Below are 18259 nucleotides of genomic sequence, written 5' to 3' on the forward strand. Positions count from 1 at the left end.
TGGCAGTAGAGGAGGCTGTGGACAGACATGTCCGTGTGGGAATGGGAAGTGAAATTAAAATAGCTGACCACCAGGAGATCCCGGCTGGTATGGTAGACAGAGCAAAGGTGCTCGACGAAGCAATCCCCCAAGCCGCGTCGGGTCTCACCGATGTAGAGGAGGCCGCACCGGGAGCACCAGAAGCAATAAATAAGTGGGCGAATGGGACTGATAGTCCGAGAGCCAACATAAGCTTGATGAACTAAATGGCCTCCCTGTGTTGTAAGAATATATGAGAAATAATTGTTTGTGACTATAGCCTGATTTGTTGGTTAATGTAAGAACTAGTGAAGAAGAACCTTTTTAATCTATACAAGGCCATCCATTCCACTGAGGTTCTTTTCGTGGAGCATACATTTCTGAGAGCAACTGTTATCTGCAATTCAGGGTTTGTCTGTTTGTTCCTTAATTACAGATGTTATAGTTTATAAGCTCAGAATGTAGCTTGTTAATTACATTTTGCACTTATTAAAATCTCATCATTTGAATGCATGTCATTTATAAAATGCATTAGGATTTGCAATTTCTACTGCTCACACACACAAAAAAATAAGAAATATTAGACAGCCAGGATCTTTTCCTGGGGTCAAAGTGTCAAATACTAGAGTGCATGCATTTAAGGTGAGAGGGGGAAAGTTCAAAAGAGATGTGCAGGACAAGTTATTTACACAGAGATTGATGGGTTCCTGGAATGCACTGTCAGGGGGTCTTAGATAGGCAGATGAATATGCAGAGAATGGAAGGATATTGACTAAATGCAGGCAGAAGGGATTAGTTTAATTAGGTGTCATAAATTTAATTTGGCACAACATTGTGGGAAGAAAGGCCTGTTCCTGTGTCACCTTAAATGTGCTGTACTGTTCTATGTTCTGTTACAACACTGCTATTTTGTTCGATTGGGTTTATTGTGTCACTGAGAAGGTCCAGTCTCTTTATTGTTGAATAGGTTAAGGAACTGGATTTGTAGTGGATGAAGAAGATTGGGAAAGATAATTGAGTTTTTTGAGGAGGTGACAAAGATGTTTGATGAGGTAGTGGATACTGTCTACATGGACTCTGGTAAGACATTTGACAAGGTTGATCCAGAAGGTTATGATGCATGGTGACCTGGTAGTTTGGATTCAGAATTGGCTTGCCCATAGAAGACTATAGGCAGTGGTGGAAGAGTGTTATTCTGGCTGGAGGTCCATGACCAGTGGTGTTCTACGTATAACTAACTGTAGGTGGGTGGGTCGTAAGTTTGCAGACAACACAAAGATCGGTGGAGTTGTGGATGGTGAAGAGGGTTGTCAGCAGGATATTGATAAGTTACAGATTTGGGGAGAAAAATGGCAGGTGGAGTTTAACCCAGGCAAGTGTGAGGTGTTGTGCTTTGGAAGGTCAATTGTAAGGGGAAAGTATACAGTTAATGGCAGGACCCTTAACATTGGAATCCAAATCCATAGCTGAAAGTGGTTATGCATTTAGATAAGGTGGTAAAGAAGGCTTACAACATGCTTGACTTCATTGGTCGGAGCACTGAGTATAAGAGTAAAGAAGTCATGTTGAAGCTATGTAGATCTTTGGTTAGGCAGCACTTGGAGTATTGTGTACACTTCTGTCCACTTTATTACGGGAAGGATGTGGAGGCTTTAGAAAAGGTGCAGAAGAGGTTTACCATGATGCTGCCTGGATTAGAGGGTATGAGCTATAAGGAAAGGTTAGACAAAGGTGGGTTGTTTTCTCTGAAGCATCAGAGGCTGAGGGGAGACCTGATAGAAGTTTATAAAATTATGAGAGGTATAGATAGGGTAGACAATCAGAATCTTTTTCCCAGGGTAGAAATGTCATATACTAGAGAACATGCATTTAAGGTGAGAGGGGCAAAGTCTAACGTAAATGTGTGGAACAAGTAGCTTTACACAGAGAGTGGTAGGTGCTTGGAATGGGCTGCCAGGGATAGTGATGGAAGCAGATACGATAGTGGCATTTAAGAGGCTTTTAGATAGACATATGTTTATGCAGGGAATAGAGGGATATGGATGATGTGCAGGCAGAAGAAATTTAGTTAAATCTGGTATCGTGTTCTGCACAGACACCGTGGGCTGAAGGGCCTGTTCCTGTGCTGTATTGTTCTATGCGCTGTGTTCTGTGTTCTGTTGTAAATGGGTGGCTGATGATTGGTGTGGACTGGGTAGGCTGAAGGATCTGTTTCCGTGCTATATCTCTCCATGACTCTATTAAGTTCAAGGACAGGAAGACTGTGATTTCTCACAGGGGTTGGGGTGGTATCGAGTGATGGTCAGAAATATGAGAGTACTAATTGGGATTAAAGTCAAAGTCAAGTTTATTGTCATCTGCACAGTACATGTACGCAAGGTGTAATGAAAAACGTACCTGCAGCAGTATCACAGGTATCACAGGTATCATTCACAAAAAAAAACATAACTTATATGCAATTTTTACAAGATAGGACACAATTAGAAGAAAAAAATACAAGGTCCCTATCAGTGCAAAGTGACCAACGTGTCATGGTGTTGCTAAACTGTCATGATTCGGGTTGTACAGGTTGCTTCAAGAATTGAATGGTTGAAGATAAGTAGCTTTTCTTGACCCTGGTGGTGTGGGACTTCTGTACCTCCTGCCCGATGACAGCTGCGAGAAGATGGCGTGGCCTAGATGGTGGAGATCTCTGATGATGGATGTTGCCTTCTTGAGGCAGCACCCCCTGCAAATACTACTGATGGTGGGGAGGGATATGCCCATGATGTATTGAGCTGAGTCCACTACTCTCTGCAGCTTCTTACATTCCTATGCATTCGAATTGCCGACCCAAACCATGATGCAACCAGTCAGGATACCAGTCACGGTTAGAGCTGGGAACCAGCATAAGAATCAGTTGTGATTAAGCAGATAGTTAAATATTGAGAAGAAGGGGCACTGTTTATGGATAAGTAAATTGTTTTTTTTCCTTTATCACTACAGATCACCAGAGTTTGGTCTGTGGCCACTCAACACAAAGCTGTATTGCAAAGTATGTTAATTGCAAAAGACTTTCGTCAAAGTTAAAGGACATCTCTTGTTTGTCCTTACCCAACAGGCCAATCTACGCATTTCAGGTATATTTGTGCATTTTCTGGCTCCTGCTTTGGCCTTGTGGAAATGTGGATAGGTGAATAGTAGAATTCTCTACAGATTATCTGAACACTATTTCACTAATGTTGGTGGGATCTTGCTGTACACAGGTTGAGCTGCCTTTCCTAAATTATAATAGTTATTATAATTACAATAAATTATAATAGCTTAAACATCTGCTATGAAGCATTTTGAGACCTAAAGATATGAAAAGCATTGTATTAAAAAAAAGCATTGTTTTGTCAGAATTTGTTTAATTAGTATCTTTCCACTGATTTATATTTATTTATTAGAACAATTATTGAATACTATTCACTTCAAATTACATTTTAAAATATCTCAAAAATATTGTGGTAATCCAGCAAGTAATTATTTTGTGGTAGCATTAATTGTTAAGTTCCTCTTCTGCCATTTCAAGCAAATATTTATATCTTCAGAGCGAGAAGTCTTAAAATTGTGGCTACCAGTAGGTGTTTAATTAGTGACAATAATTTCTAGTTTATCCAGCTGGGGATTGAACACAAATGAATTATGGTTAGTGCTTGAAATTTTAATTTTCAGTTTGGTTTGGGGGTGTTTTGTTTGCAATTATTTCATCATTTAATAAAAGCAGGTATTTTCTGTTATTAAAAAGTAGATAAACATGTCAAATCATGGTTTCTATAATAAATTTCAATCAAATTGGTAAGGAAAATAATAATATCTGCACATTCAAAGTTGTTCATATTTCCTGCATATTTGTTATTCCTGAGTTACACATTCATGCTGCCAACTAACTTATTTTGTTTCTACAAACAAACACCATTGGTCAACAGTCAAAACACAAATCTGCATTTTGAAAGCTGGGTCCTTAAAGCCAAATGCTTCACAGATTTTGTGATATACATTGCCAAAACAGTGTTTGGTTGACGTAAAACAAGAAAAAAATGACTTTGAAAAAGTAGGTTGTTAGGGGAAATATTCCATAATAATAGTTTACTCTTAATTGATTTGAATTTCACATGCTACAAACATTTAAACATATTGCAGTGCTAAATAGATGGAAGATAAGTTACCCAAACTAAGTATCTGATGGTGATGCTTCAGATCGAAATAAAATGGCATTCAAGGCTTTTGAACCAAACAGCTTCTTGTGTGACAGAAAGATTTTCAGAACTACATTGCTGATTTATTTGTGAGGAACTCTTGAGTCTTGTAGTGGTAGGTCAATGTTTAATTTCCACCCAACATCAGACTTGTCTTCTCTTCTCATATTTACAGTGTGTTATTTCAATTGACGCAGTCTTTTTTTTTGCAGTGTGCTTTGTGCTCAAAATCTGCTCTATATACAGTCAGATTTTTCTTAGGTTGCAGTTCTATTGTTTTTCATTTTCTAAGATAATTTTCTGTTCTCCATAATAAACAATGGGAGGTCTTCCGCAAGAGAGAAAAAATATTTAATGGAGAATTTATTTCCTGAGTATAAAATCATATATATCAAATAACTTATTCAATCTTGAGGTTCTGTATTTACAATAGGAAAATTATTGATAATAATGACAGTATCAAATATTCATTTGCTGCAATTCATTTTGACAGATTCTGTTGTAGGTATCATATTAAATGCATAATTATGCTCTTGAAGTATAATGGGCTGGGGCAGATTTCACATCCCAGTATCGATGGTCCACACAATGCCTCAAGCAAGGGATAACTTGAAAAGAACTTGAAGTTCCAGTTGTAACATTTGCAACCACCTTTATGTAAGGTCAAGCCTTTTGTCTATTGGTCAGCATCAATAAACACTCCACTTTTTTGGCTGAAAGCATCACTTTCTTCTATTGCACAGGTTTTCCTCTTCATCTTGGCAAGAGAAGGGAGCAGGCAATGCCAGGGAGAGGCAGAGAAGATGATGGGAACCTCCAGATATTTCACAATGATTGGCCACAGAAGGGGAGATCCTGGGATAAACAACATGACAAAACTTATGGTCATCAGAGGAAGGAAAATGAGGGCATTGCAGCTACCCAGTAATGGAATTTAATATCAGCCTGACAAACTGCATGCAGATATATTCATGTGAATAAGTCAGTTGTGAGTGAAAAAATGATAATGTACATAATAATAGCTCTAGATGTCCTTGGCATTTCTAATTTCTGTGGTTAATCTCCTACGGGGGGCCCCATACACTCTGGAGGAAATGCAGCAGGTTGATAACAATGACTCCTCATAGCAGGAGTTTTCTTGCTCTGAGGGTGTTCTGCTGCAGTGTTCATGCCTACATTCAACCAGCTCAGCTACCTTCACTTCAATAGGCCTGATAAGTAATTAGTAGAAGTCATTCACAGATCATGAATAAGCAAGATAAGGTGATGAAGGCAGGGATAACACTGGAAAGCCTGTATCAGAGAGCACAGCACTGTCCAATCTTTGTTGAGATGGGCACAGCTCAGAGCAGCAGGATACTTAAAAGAACACTGATTGCATTAGTGTCATGGCTATACTTTACACTTTTGCAGAGATTGGAACACAGCAATTGACTAAGTGCGTGTAGGCACTCGACAGGTTCCAATAGACCGTGAATGCCACCACTTCATTGTCCTACTAATGTGCAATAAAGTGTTCATTCTTGCAGTCATCCAGGAGAGCTGAATGAAGTGAAAGGAGGTGAAAGTGGCTGAAGAAATAGGCACTCACATCAATTCCCTTCCTTCCGCCGCCCACCTGCTGCCTCACTTCCCAGTGGCTGAGACAGCTGCTGCACATCCTTGTGTGACTGTGCAGGTTTCCCTCTTCCTTATGACTTAAGTAATCCCTGTACTTTCACCAGAGGCAGAGGCAGGCACCACTATTATTGGACAAATCACAGGTCGTGATGAGTCAGTGTACAGGACCGAGATGGGACGCCTGGTTGAGTGGTGCCACAATAACAACCTCTTGCTCGACACCAATAAAACTAAAGAGTTGATTGTTGACTTCTGGAAGGGGAAGGAGGGTGAACATATGCCAGTCTACACTGGGGGAAATCTACGGAGGAGGGAGTCAGCAGCTTTAAATTCCTGGGCTTTAACACATCAGATGACCTGTCCTGGGCCCAGCACATAGATGCAATCACAAGGAAGGCGTTCCAGTGTCTTTACTTTCTTTGGAGGTTAAAGAGGTTCAACTTGTCACTGAACACTCTAACAAATTCCTATAGATGTACTGTTGAAAGTATCCTGACTGGTTGCATCATGGTCTGGAATGGCAATTTGAATGCTCAGGAATGTAAGAAGCTGCAGAGGGTAGTGAACTCAGCCCAATACATCATGGGCACATCCCTTCCCACAATCGGTAGTACTTGCAGGAGGCACTGCCTCAAGAAGGCAACATCTATCATCAGAGGTCCCCACCATCTGAGCCATGCCATCTTCTCACAGCTACTATCAGGCAGGAGGTACCTGAAGTCCCACACCACCAGGTTCAAGAACAGCTACTTCCCTTCAACCATTTGTTTTATGAACAAACCGGCACAACCCTAATCACCACAGTTTAGCATCACTATGATCACTTTGATCAGTTTGTGTTTTTTGTTCTAACTGTGTTCTTTCCTATAAAAATTGTGTATAATTTATGTTTAATTTACATTTTTCTTCTGTATGATGCTTATATGATGCCATGTGCCTGTGATGCTGCTGCAAGTAAGTTTTTCATTGCACTTGTACTTGTGCATGTGACAATAAACTCAACTTTGACTTTGGCTTTGAGGCACTATGGTGACGGAAATGCTCTTGATGGTTATCCTTTGATTTTGAAGTTCACAGAATCTGCAGTAAGTTGTTCAAGCCATTCATCACCTTTGGAAATAGAACACTAATTAGTGTTTATACCTCAGTGTTAACATTTGTTTGTAGCTGTGTAACATTTATGAGGCAAATGACTCATTATGACAGAATTTTAACTCACCCACATCATAGAATATTAAAGTGTTCTGTTGACTGATTGATAGCCGAGTAAAATACAGGAAAATAGCTGGAACTTATGGGGCTGAATAAATTATGTAAATATGAGACTGTTGAATAACAAAAATGCAATCAGTTCACTTTGCTGCTGAGAAGAAATCCAATATGCAAGCTTTTAAAATCTAATTCTAGAATTGAAATTATTTTTCACAATTCAGGGATTATTATTAATGCAGGGAAATGTGCATTTAATAATTATGTTTCAATGAGGACTCAGTTCAACGGTCCCCAGAAACATGGGCAAGGATTGTTATGCACAGTTAACGAGTTCCTTCCGATGCAGACAAGATGCCAAATTTATATTGCCTGTTCACTAACAGAATTGCTATGGCCAGCCAACGTGAAAACCTCAGCCGGGGACCACTTCCATGAGAGAATGGCACTATTTAAAGGTAAAGGTAATGGACTACTTAAAGGTGAGGGGTATTGTGGTGTTGCTGGTTGTACTACGATTAAATGATTAAGCTAACTGTGAGGTATAGAATTAGATGGGAGCTAGTAGTCGCCATGGTTGTTGGATTTTGCCCTGGAGACCTTGGTGGTGAGAGAGAAGAGATGTGGTCTAATTGCAAGGGATAGGAACCCGTCCAGGCAAGCTCTGCAAAACAGTGTGGACTGTTAATAGTGCTGGCCAATGCCAAAAGTCATAACCCAAGGATCAGGATGCAGTTCCACTGACAGATCAGTGGTCTCACAGGACTTGTTGAATTTAATGAGTGTATCTTCAAACAGTGAATCCTACAGTGGTGGGAATTCCAAAGTGGGACTCACCATGGATCCTTTGTGGCTTAATCTTATTATTAATCCTCTTTTCCACATCCCATTTCCCCTCATCCCAATATCTCTTCTAATTTGTAAAGTGTTAGCATGCACTTCTCTGATTCAGTCCCTGCACTGACTTCTTGAAAACATAGAACATATAGAACAAAGAACAGTACAGCACAGAAACAGGCTCTTCGGCCCAACATACTTGCACTGATCCTGATACCAAACTAACAAATCCCCTCTGCCTGTGTATGGTCCATATCCCTTTATCTCTTGCCTGTCCATGTGTCTGTCAAAATACCTCTTAAACATTGTTATTTTATCTGCTCCTACCACCTTCCCTGGCAACATGTTCCAGGCACCCTTGTAAAAAAACCTGCTTCACAAATCTCCTTTAAACTTTCCCCTTTCACCTTAAACCTATACCCTCTAGTATATGACATTTTGACCCTTAGAGAAAGACTCTGACCATCTACCCTATCCATGCCTCTCATAATTCTACTTCTATCAGGTTGTCCCTCGGCCTCCGACAATCCAGAGAAAACAATCGAAGTTTGTCCAACCTCTCCTTAAAGTTAAGACTCTCTAATTCAGGTAACATCCTGGTGAACCTCTCCAAGGCCTCCACATCCTTCCTGTAATGTGGTGACCAGAATTGCACACAATACTTCAAATGTGGTCTGACTAAAAAAAACATCTTATACAGCTGCAACATGACATCCCGACCTTTATCCTTAGTGCTCCGACTGATGAAGGTAAGCATGCTTTATGCCTTCTTTACCATTCTTTCAACTTGTTTTGTCACTTTCAGGGACATCTAGCAATGGACTTGCACCCCAAAAGTCCATCTGTACATCAATGCTCCTAAGTGTCCTGCAATTTACTGCATTTGACCTCCAAAAATGCAGCAAGTCACATTTGTCCAGATTAAGCTCCATCTGCCACTTCCAAATGATCTATATCCTACTCTATCCTTTGACAACCTTCCTCCCTTATCCACAACTCCACCAATTCTTGTGTTGTCTGCAAACTTAATAATTAGACCACCTACAGTTTCATCCAAATCATTTGTATGTTATCGCAAACAGAGGTCCCAGGCTGATCCTTCCAGAACACGACTGGTCACAGATGTCCAGTCAGAAGAATACCCCTCCACCACTGCCCTCTACCTTCTATGATAAGCCAGTTTTACATCTAATTAATCATGGATCCTATGTGGATTACTCTTCTGGACCAGACTACCAGGAAGGACCTTGTCAGATGCTTTATTAAAGTCCATGTAGACAACATGCACTGCCCAACCTTTGTCCATCATCTTTGTTACTTTCTCAATAAGGGTTCTACCATCTTCTCCTTGAAAAATATAACAACCCACCGATTCCTAGGAATTCCTGACCCATGACTGCTCCAACTGGAAATGGAGGATTTGGAATGTCATTGAGAACTTTGAGTCAGGAGCACACTGAAGCCCAGTGTAAATGATGGAAGGAATGCCCCATCTTATAAATTACCTACCCTGAATGAAAACCAATGTATAAAGCATAATAGCCACGATGACTTTGGCAGCTACTGGCAATACAGTCCTCACACTGCTGTGACGATGTGATTGCAGCTGAGGCAAATGGCAAATGACAGGGAACATCCTTATTGAGCCACAGACATCTCACATACCTATTGCTCACTGAACATCCAAGAAAAATACTGCCTTATCCTTCCTTTCTTTGACCCTCTCCCAATTACTTGTTCTGGTCTGTTTGCCCTTGATTCATTCCCCCAAGTCATTCTATTTTCCAGGTGAAATGTCTGCTGAGGAACCCGTACCTTGGAGCAACTTGAAATGAGGACCAAGTTTTTCAGCACCAGTCATACCACTCTAACTGGACATTAGCAACTAAAAGGAAATTCAGAATGCGCCAGAAACTAGTTAGGTTGCAGCAACAGTCAGCAGAAATTAAACAGCAAATGCTTGCTGGCCCCTTCTGAATATTTCTATTGAAAGGTCTTCCCTTTTTCTGTAACTATGTTCAGCTTTGCAAGATTAAGAGAGAGCATTAGATGGACTGTTGAGATCCATAATGACACTGCTGCAAATCAGCATTGTGTGCTGGCTAATAGCACAATCAGTGCTGTTGAAGGATTTTGACTTGACTTCAAGATCCTGCAAGAGCCAATTGTTCTAAAACATGCATTAATCAGATACCCATTAGCTGCATACACACTAAAAATGCTTTCACCAATGTAGGGACCTCCATGATTCATAACACAAGTGTGCACAGAAATTGAATGCCGCATTGGAACCAATCTAATCTACATCCTGCTCAAAAATCCAGGCTACAAACTTGAAGATTATACCCAAAATACCTTATTACATGATTCTCATCTATCTTATTCATTAGTTTGAATTTAGCCATATGCAAGAACATCAGATCAAAGCTGACAATGAATATTAACATTGGTAGAAGTATCATCGTTCTTTATCACTTCCAAACCTGAATTTTCAAGGAAAAGCATCACTTTCCAAAATGTTTAGAAAATTTTGATTAGTTATAAAATCAGCATGTAGATTTGTACAAGGGCTTATTGAATTTGCAAATCCATTTTGTGACAATGATGGAAGTGAGAAAATATTATTAATGTTAATCATTGTAATAGTTATACATATCCTTAAATTTACACTTGTAGAGAATGTACATAATATGATTTTTGAAGAGATGGATTAGCTAATCTAGTTTAAATTTTGGACCATCTCTTCCAACATTCATGTTTATATAGCATTATTATAGTCACAAGTTACAAACTCCATTCACCTATTCTTCGTCCAATATCTGTCTCCCAACCATGGCAGATTGCAGAGATGAGGGATTTTGTTATTGAACATTGGTTTCCTGAACAGAATGCAATTGCTGATATTTTATCCAGACTACTATATGAAGATTCTAATATTGGTCACAAGAACATGATTTTCACCTTATAGCCCACAGATAGTCACTCTCCAGTCAAAGCTACAAAAATTGCTGAGACAACATAGAACAATACTAGTAAATGAGTTACGCTCTCCGGGGTTGAGAGAGAAGTGTCCAAATGATGTGTTGCATTAAAAAAGTTCAAATTGTCCACTGATCCATGGTGCCTGTACTGGGGACATAGAATAGTCATCGCTGATGTACCAAGAAAATGAATCCTAGTTAAATTACACCCAGAACATACTGGCATTGTAAACATGAAGGCTATTGCCAGAAACTTCCCCCTTGTTGGTAAAGATCTGGAATATTTAGAGTGCAGAATGACCCCACCAATGGCATAGAGGTAGATAACATGACCACTTCAGAGAGTCAACAATGATAATTTTCAAGTCCTTATTGGTACTGGATTGAAGTTCGACAAGTACAATCATGAAGGATCATAGCAAGTACAATTGAAGAACCGAGGTTGGAATTTGTGCCCAGGTGTATGGTAAGTACCTGAGTAGATGATGTCAGTTAATAGACCTCAATTAATGTCATATTTGTTGCAATAACTCATGAGGTGCAATGGTCTCAAGAAATCCTCAACTCTTCCACACCATCCAGTGCAACTGATGAGCCTTGTCCATCTTCTCAGACAACTTTTCCAAGGTTGTACCAGTTTAACCATGTATCATCGTTCAGCTAGCTGACTATTCAAGTATCATGCAATGCCACATTTTACCACAGGATTCACTCCAACAGGGCTGTTGATGCATCTCAGAATTTGAATATGTTTGAGTTTGAAAGAGAAATGGCAATTGGTACAGAAAAAAAACTCATAATTGCATTGTACCAAGGTATTCAGGAGATGTATTTTAAACAACATGAGAGAGTCAGACTATTAAGACTGAAGCAAACAAAACAAATTGCAGATATTGGTGAGGTAATAAAAGTCTGCAGTATCAAACAATACCTTGGGCAAATTGGAGGAAATGTTATTATCCGTATTGACCAAATGAATGCAATGAGAGACACACTGGGATATTTTGAAGAAATATGTGAATTTGATGTTACTACAAAAATTATATAGATCCACCCACTAAAGAGAAGACACAGGTCAACAATGGCTGTAGTCAGGCTGTTGCACATTCTTTGGATCTAGAAGTAAGAACAACACAAGAGACCCAGAGAATGTCTACATGCTTGAGAAAGCAGATTAACAGAGTGATCCTGCAATGGGAGTATAGATGTGAAACACTTTTTCAAAGAGGAAAAACTCTGTGATATACTTGTGTGTAAATATGTAAGTGAACCTTGTATGCAAAGGTAATAACATACTATACAGGTGGCATAAGTACATGTGTTCATTGTCATTGCAACAAAATATGCATTATTATTTTGAAGCTCTTGGTATCACATAGAGATTATTAGATATGTTACCTCTTCATCTTCTTCTTTTCAGTCAGTCCACTTTGATCAATGCTGATGTGCTTCCACTCTGGTTTTATGGGTGTTAAGGTGGCTGATGAAGTCAATGTGAGAACAGCAGAGTCTTCCACAAATGGGTGCCTGAGAGAGCAGGTGAGTGGGTAGTTTGAGAATAGTGCTCTTCTTCTGACATGTATGCAGAGTTTGTGTGTGCTCCTGATGTATGGACTCGAGGGTCCATGTACCATACTGAATGCTCCTTCTCCACTTTGCACAGGCAGGGGCTATGGATATTAAGAGCCAGTGAGGATATGCATTTTCCCAAGGAGACTTTGAACACATCTTTGAATCTTTTCCTCTGTTGGTGTTTTCTTCCTGTGACTGAACTTGTAATAGAGTGCCTGTTTCGGGAGTCTTGTGTCAGACATATGAACAACCTGGCTGGACAATGGAATCGTCTAATAAGTGCCTCATTGCTGTGGATGTTGGCCTGGGAGAGGACTACGACATTGGTTTGCCTATCTTGCCAGTAAACTTGGAGGATTTTGGAGAGGGAGCATTGGCATTCATGAATAATAGATTAGATGACAACATTGATAAAGAATCTTCAATGTATTAAAATATCCAAAGGCATTTCATGAGAACATTACCCCCAAGCTCTAAAGAGAGGTTTTCTTTATCCAGAAATGCAATGTGGACACTTCTGGCCAACATTTGTTGCCCATTCCTAATTGCATCAGCACAGGTGATGATGAGCCGTCAATTTAAACTGTTGCAATGCTAGTGTCTTTGGGTAGGAAGTTCCAGTCAGTAGATATTCCTGACTGTTGTCCAGGGCTTGTTACATGTAAGTATTGACAGCCACATTGGCCCAGATCTTCCATTGGCTGGCAAAATGTACAAACTCACTTTCTGCCTGCCCTTTAAACCAACTCTTACTTGAGTGATTTCCTCAGCTCAACCTTCCTCCATAATATGGTATATTGGTAAATTGGTTTATTATTGTCACATGTACTAAAGTACAGTGAAAGACTTTGTTTTGCATGCCATCCATACAGATCATTTCATCACATCAGTACATTAAGGTAGTACCGGGGAAAACCAACAATAAAATGAAGAATATTGTGTCACAGTTACAGGTTAATTCTTAGAGTCTTAGAATCTGGATTTCAAACCTTTGAATATAGAGGAGTGGAGCTAACAACATAACAATGATTTTTTTAACCGAAGAAATATCAGTCCAGTTTTTTTTGAAGTTTTTGGTTTGCTTTTGTTTATTATTTTTTCGATGTGGGGGTTCTCTTTTCATATAATTAAATCTCTTTTCAATTTCTTTTGGTATCATGCTCACTTAGCAAGAAAGCGGGAGGTCCAGATTATATTTTTTTACTCCTTGTGAGTACATATATTAATTGTTATTATTGTTATCTTGATCTCTTTGCACCACATGTACAATCATTAATGTTATGTATATTAATTTGAATTAATTTGAAATTCAATAAAAAGATTGAAAAAGAAAAGAATTTGGATTTTAAAGAGTAGAATGGTTATAATAGAAATAATGAGTAGATCTCCAGAGAGCAGCTGATAATAATCACCATGCTCTGGCTCCATCTTGCAGGTTTTTGCAGGGATATGAAAATCAAAAAACAACTGCAGATGCTGGAAATCTAAAATTAAAACAGACAAGACTGGAAGTTCTCAGCAGGTCAGGCCGCACCTGTGGAAATAAAAACAGAGCTAATGTTTCAGCTCAAATAGTGTTCAGCAGGACTGTGAAGGAGAGAAAAGAAGCAGAGAGCACCAGAGGTGCCAGAGACGTATGTGGGAAGGGACCGGATCAGAGGAGAAAGGTTGGAGTCAGGGTAGGAAGATCGGTGGGGCTACACAGGGGTGAACTTGTGCTTCCCTTTGCCTGTCACTTTAATTCTCCTTCCCACTTCCACTCTGACCTATCAGTCTGTGGCCTCCTACACTGTCACAATGAGGCCCAACACAGGCTTGAGAAACAGCATCTTATCTTGTGCCTTGGCATGTTGCAGCCTTCTGGACTCAATATTGACTTCAGATAATTTGCTTCCTCTGTCTGTATCTGTTGTCCATCTGTGATAAAGGCTCCACTTATTTTTTATTTCCTTTTTTGTTCCTTTTTTTCTCTGGAAGTGGAGGACATGCCCAGCCTGACTTGTCGGACTTGTCTTCCTGCTCTTCATTTCGCAACTCCCTCATTCTTTTACCCATGTTTTTTTGTCTACATTCTCACTCTCTGTCTGCTCCCATTCACTCACTGACCAGATAACCTTGTTTCAACAAACAATCAGCTAGACGAATTCATCTGGTTGAGCAGCATCTGTGGGAGGAAAGGAATTATCGATGTTTTGGGTCAAAACCCTGCATCCAGATTCCAGCATCTGCAGTCTCTTGTGTCTCCAGATAACATAGCTTACAGCTTATCCTCATGGTCTCCCTGTTTTACCCTATTAGAGAGTACACCCCTCTCCACACCATCTCTGCAGCTTAACAAACTTCTCTTCTCTCCTTCCCAGTTCTGACAAAGCACCTTCGATCTGAAACGTCCCTGATTCTCTTCCCACAGATACAACCTGCCCTGCTGAGTATTACCAGCATTTTCTGGTTTCCCAGCTGATCAACAATCTCCAACACAGCAAAGTCTAAGGGTAAAGTGACAAATACCATCTCCCAGAAATACATTGTCAACCACTTAAGTTGACTGGCTGTCAATGGTGTCAGAAGTTAATGTCTGTAAATGTCCCTGACATGAGAAGTCCAGTTCTCCTGCAAGGAGTGCAGTTGTCCTGCAAAGGGAATCCAGCTGAGCATAGATTCAGAGAATTCTGTTTCACTCAATTAATCTCCACTCAATTATATTGGTAAAAGCTGATACTTCCAAGCGTAACTGCAACTTTGAAGTGAAGATCAGAGCCATTAGCTTGGTATTGTATATAAATTTATTTGTAGCTATCAAAAGGAACTTGCTTAATACTTGAAGGAGAAACAGTTGGAGCAATATGGTGAGTGATCATCGGAGTGATACTAAACGGATTGATTTTTGAAAGAGCTGGACAGGATTCAGTGGGTTGAATAACCTCCTTCTGTTTGGTATTTGTCTATGATTTTATGATTCTAAGATTTTATTTCTTGCAATATGCTCCTTCTCTGATAAATATGTGAGCAACATTAAAGAAGCCCATGAAAAGTTTATTCCAGCACTAAACTAATTTTAAGTAGCAGACCGATACCCGAAGGATCTGCTGTAAAACAGATAATGGTACATTCCTGAGCTCAAGGGGAATCTTAACTCCAGTTCTGTCAGGGATCACACTCAAGCCGTGTGCATAAGATCACAGAGGCATAACATTTTTTGCCTGCAGCTCATTTCAGAATTTGAAATGGACATTGTTGGCATCAGCGACACTGTATCATCTGAATTACTCTTATTAGGAGAGCCAACCATTATATCTGTTCCTAGCAGACACACTGATAAGTGATTGAATCTGAGTGCAGTCAACTATTGGATCCAGCAGACTGCATATGTTGCTGGAAGATGAATTGTCCATATTAAGCAATATTTTTCAACTAAACCTCTACTCTATGTTTGCAGATTAGTGATGCCAAGTTCAAAACCTTCCAAATTCTCATTAATTTCCTTAGGGCACAGCACTTTTGTTTGCCTTCTTGATGAGCTCTTCTATGACTAAGCTAATAAGATGCAATAGTGTCCTTCAAGTGCCAGGTTAGACTGACCCTTGCTTATAAAGATAATGACCCCTTTGATTTGCATTGAAATTGCTTATTTGCAGTCTTTCCAGATTTTGTCCTGGTCATCAGGGAAATTTCAGGCTGCCAGACTTGCACAGAGTTTCCTGCCCATCCATTGGCTCAGAATTATGATTGTTCCATGCTGTAACTTGTACATTTGCACTTTTCTCTACAATTAGCAACAGCAGCCACATACTAGAAATGCAGCAGCAAATGCTGGAACCTTCTGCAGGTCAGGCAGAAGAAGAGTCAATATCATTCAGAGTTAATGTTTTCCTCAGCCACAGCAACAATGCTGAAATTCCCTCTCAAAACCTTTTGGCCAATTACTACTCTATTATCCTTTAGGACACTCCTTAAAACCCAGCTCTTTGACCAAGCTTTTGTTATACTTACACTAATATATCCTCATATGGGACAGTGTCAAATTCTATTTGATAGATCCTTTGCAAATTTTAAGTATTTTTCACTGATATATTAAAAGGGTTGTATAGATGCCAGTTTTTGCTTTTGCTATTTCTGGTCTGTCTGTCTTATCTGATCCATATGCAAGTTTTCACCCTGTTAATTAATAGAGAATTGCTGTAATATGCAAAATGCAATAATTTAATCAAACCATTATACATCAAAATATGGTTTAATTCTTACTAGATAATCAATAACAGCACCTAAATAGTGGAAAAAAAATGTTTATTCTTGTGCTGCATCAATTCCAACAATTCAGACAAATGTTTTCTTTGCAGTGAAAGGCATTTGCAATGCTTCACTTTTAGTGAAGTGGTCTATTAGTTGCTTCTCCAGTTAGGTTGTGAGTTTTTTCAATTCACACACTGCAAACTTAAGCCTGTACGAACATCTTTCCAAATGTTTCCATATTTCCTTATGACATAGAAGGAGGCTATTTGACCCATTGAGTTTAAGCCAGCTCACAGAGCAATCCCATTAACTAATATTTCCTGTAACCTATTTTCCACTTACTTCCATTTCACCCTCACTAAGGGCAAATTACAGTGGCCAATTAATCTATTAATCCACACGTCTTTGGCATGTGGAAGGAAATCAAAGCACTGGGTGAAAACCCATGTGGTCACAGGAAAAATGTGCAAACTCCACACAGGCAACACTAGAGGTCAGATTGAACTCAGGATGTTGGAGCCGTGAGCCAGTTGTTCTACTATCTCTGCCACTGTGCCACCCAGTTACACTTTTATTAATTGCAGACTTCATCTACAAGACAGGATGGAGAATATTTGCATAATATTGAATGCAGTCCAAAGACTCAACAAAGATTTAAACCTCTCATGGCTGGCTATTGGCTCTGGCACAACTTGAAAGTCACTGATGAGAATCCTAACCTAGACTTCAGTATCAGAGACAGGAAAATGACAGACTGTTTAGACTGATTTCTTATCACTGAGAAACAGATTAAAACTGATTTTGCTATCAGAGACACGAAACTGGTTTTACTGGTTCCTCCTGAGCTATTTGTGGCACGCAGATCTAAATCAGTTTTTTTTTTCTCTCTTCACTTGATGAGTAGGCAGGAATTACTCAATGAGCAAGAATATTTACTGCCAACTACTAACAGAACATTCCACTGAATATCATCATTCAAGAAACTGACAACCATGCCAATATCTTCAAAGATCTTCATCACCACATGGCCATATAAATTCAGATTCTAAACTGTATATCAAATGGGGAGATGTTTTCCAGCTTGTCACCACAAGGTGACAATCCTTTGATATCCTGAAGCTAAACTAGCCAGCTTTGCTTTTTTTTAGCACTTGTTTGCATTGTTAATTTTAATTCTGTTTCTATGTACCTGAATCTAAGAAAAGAGAAAAAAATCAAGAACTGGATTGTTCCCTTACTTTTATTCAGGAGGCCGAAAGATGAGCTTGAGTAATCAGCGGTAACTACATAAATAATAGTGGGATTGGGGTAATCCAATCATATAAATAATGTGAAACTGCAATGCAACATCATGAGACAATGACTAGTAGTGCAAGGAATTTTTTGATTTTATTTTTCAAAACATCTCCAGGAACCTTGCACATAGTTTGAATGTTGAGCAACTTTTGAAGGCAGTATCTCTGGTTCTACATTTTAGGGACTCCAAGGAATAATACCCTGCAGACATCATTCTGACATAGACTTTCCTTTTTGGCCAGATTTTCAGTTGTACTGCAAAGGTAGAGGGCAGGC

Source organism: Pristis pectinata, chromosome 11 (assembly GCF_009764475.1).
Source record: "Pristis pectinata isolate sPriPec2 chromosome 11, sPriPec2.1.pri, whole genome shotgun sequence".
Taxonomy (NCBI): domain Eukaryota; kingdom Metazoa; phylum Chordata; class Chondrichthyes; order Rhinopristiformes; family Pristidae; genus Pristis; species Pristis pectinata.